The sequence below is a fragment of the Hipposideros armiger genome, unplaced genomic scaffold (assembly GCF_001890085.2).
Source record: "Hipposideros armiger isolate ML-2016 unplaced genomic scaffold, ASM189008v1 scaffold_960, whole genome shotgun sequence".
In the NCBI taxonomy this organism is placed as follows: domain Eukaryota; kingdom Metazoa; phylum Chordata; class Mammalia; order Chiroptera; family Hipposideridae; genus Hipposideros; species Hipposideros armiger.
Window position 1 is genome coordinate 641,398 of NW_017732310.1, and position 3,355 is coordinate 644,752.

Consider the following 3,355-nt stretch of genomic DNA (forward strand, 5'->3'; position numbering starts at 1 on the left):
CTAATCATCTTTGCATCTCTTTGCTCAGAAGCAAAATGGAGATAAAAGTATTTACCTATAGTGTTAATACATGCTAAATGGTTGTATGAGCACAAAAACAAGTGTGAAAAAAGCGGGAAATTCAAGAAAAAAACCCTACAACCACTGTATAAGGCGCACCCAGTTTTTAGACCCCAAATTTTTTGAAAAAGGGTGCGTCTTATACAAGGGGAAATACGGTAAGTTCACGAACTTGTTGCAACTGATGTTCCTAACCTTTTTTGCTATCGGGGATTATTCAGTATGAATTTGTACCAACTGGACAAACAGTTAATCAAATTTATTATTTGGAAGTGCTGAAAAGGCTGCATGAAAAAGTTAGACGACCTGAACTTTTCGCCAAAAATTTATGGCTCTTGCATCACAACAATGCACAGCTCACACAGCACTGTCTGTGAGGGAGTCTTTGGCCAGTAAACAAATAACTGTACTTGAACACCCTTCCTACTCAACTGATCTGGCCTCCAGTGACTTCTTTCTTTACCCAAAGATAATGAAAATATTGAAAGGAAGACATTTTGATTACATTCAGGACATCAAGGGTAATACGACAACAGCTCTGATGGCATTCCAGAAAAAAGAGTTCCAAAATTGCTTTAAGGGGTGGACTAGGCGCTGGCATCAGTGCACAGCTTCCCAAGGGGAATGCTTAGAAGGTGACCGTAGTGATATTCAGCAGTGAGGTATTTTCACTTTTTCTAGGGTGAGTTCGCAAACTTAATTATCCTCCCTTTGTATGTTGTCTATGTTTTGAAAGATAGGGAGCATTTTGACATAGAGAGACGTAGAGAAGGATCTCAGAATTTTCTTCTAACTCAGAGTAGTAAAGAGGTATGCTTTGTCAGCCAGCTGTCTTTCAGAAAAAGTAAGAATGATATTCTAACCTTTCTCTATAGAATATGGTAGGAAAGAGATGAGGGAAGAAAGGGAAGGGGAGGTAATTTGAAGTTTTCTAGTCTCTCCAGCCCTTGGCATTTTATGAGCTGGGACCATTAGAGGCAATGTAGGAACTATAGAAGCAAAGCCTTTCTTCCAGAAGATTTCAAATAGAGGATCAAAATTCAGTTTATGATTGTTCACTGAATCATCTGCTCTGCTTTTAACGATTGGAACTATGATTATTAACCTTTTCCACTTCAAGTTTACGCGCGCGCGCGCNGCAGCACTCGAAAGAGAAAGGTCACGTTTCTGCTGCTGTTACTGAACTCAAGGGGTTTGTCTGTGCTCATCAAAGTCAATGGAGACACAACCTGCAGTTTACAGTGAAGAAAGAAGAGGTATATTTAAGGAAATGGCACCCATCCTGGAGACAGGCGAGCTCATGTTCTTAAGACCTGCCTGCTCCCTGATGGCGGGTAGGCTACAGATCACAAGTATACAAGCGTATAGGGCAAAAATCACAAGACATTGTGGATTCGGGGGTTCAGGGTTGTGCCAGGAGCTGATTGGTCGGAGGTGAGGTAAGGGTAATAAATCATTTCTTCAGGTATTTAGGACAGTTGTGAGGTCTTCTCCAGAGTTCCTCTGTCCCTTCTCATGGGAAAGTAGCCAGGGGGTTGTTCCCCCTTAGGGCTCAGGAGCGGAAACATAACTTAAGTCAAGATGCTATCTTTAGCCTGCCAGGGGTCCGGACTGTGTGACTGTTAATCAGGTCTACTGCTTCAGGGGTTGCTAATTATCAGGGGAAAGGCTAGGTCTCTGAGGGGTATATAGAGCGAGGGATATGATTTCTAGAACTAGGATTTAAAACTAAATCAAAGTTGTAAGGACTCTCAGTTTCACTGCTACAGGTTACACTGATTCCCATTTCTGTAAACTACCCAGAGTTCTTCCACTAAATACCTTTCTTTTCCTTGTTTAAAATCATCAGAGACCTGTAGTGTAGCTAGTAGTCAAAGAACATATAGGATACACTTTTTATCACTAATCTGCTCACCCAGAGAAGAAATATTCTCCCAGCTGCTTCACCTCTTTTGGGAAGAAACCAGCTTGAATTCGTTCACAATTAGTTGGGGCTTACCTCTGGTGAGGAGAAAAAATTGGGATGCATCACTCTGAGCTCTGAAGCGTTTGCCTCAACATCCACTGAGGAAACAGACAGTCACCGGGGTGCTTCTCAAAAGCTGCTCTGCCTCCCAGCAGCATCAGCAACATTGCGCCCACTTAGAGTTGCAAATGAGGGGCAGCTCAGGATTGCAGTCGTGCTCATGTTTCAGCATGCAGAAAAGTCACCGGGAAAGCTTGTTAAAAAACCCTGGGTTGCATGCGCCCCAGACATCAGTAGGTCTGGGGTGAGGCCCAGGAATTTGCTTTTCTAATAAGTCCCAAGGTGATGGCTACTGCTGGCTGCTGTGCTTCAGGCCATGATTAGAGTAGCTCAGTGAGAACATGTCACTTTTTCTGCTTTTAACCTTTGTCTCAACTGACATAAAGCTCAGCTGCTTTCAGTTGCGAATAACAGAAACTGCTTTTCAAACCAGTTTAAATAACAAAGGGAATTCATTTCCTCATACAAATTGTAGTTTAGAGGTTTGAGGGCTTCAGCTGTAGCCTGATTATGTTGCCAACTCCACCAGACTCTTTCAAAGTAAATGACCTATTTTTTAATATTACTGAAAACTGTGAATGTACTTATTAACTGATGACCACTCTTCAAATTTACCACTTGCCGTATCCATATAGCATTTTTAGCACATTTTAGGCCCTCAGTAAATAATGACCGTTAACACCTATCCTTTCTCCTCTTTTGAAGATAACTCTCTGTTATCCCTACCTGAAATATTTTTTCTACTCCCACATCCCTTCCCTGTACCAGGATAACTTCCAAATGCCAGGAACTCCTACGTGCTGGATAGAGAGTAGAGAACCAAACAGTTATGGTCCCCGCTGTAAAAAGCTTTAAAATCCAGCTTAGATGCCTTTCTAAGAAGTTTTCCTCACCTTCTTCCCTTACCCCACCCCCATTCCTCAAATCAATGTAGGAATCCTTGCTGTCCCTATCTTTCTTCTTACACAACATATCAGATTATACTGTGTATATATAATAAATAGAAAAATATGGATAAGTAGTGTGAAAAGTTAACATAAGTGGAGCCGTTTCAAAATGGAGCCCGAGCAGCCATTCCAGAGGAACTGCCTTGAACGTCTTTGCTCTTGAACCTTTGGAATGTCTGAACTGGGCAAGATAACCTTTGACGGGGTTATAGCAATATTGTCTTCCAAACAACTGTTTGCCCAGCCAACAGGAAAGCAGACATCCTGACCACAGGACTGATGATTATGGACTCTCTTTCTGAAGATAGAATCAGTAACCAGC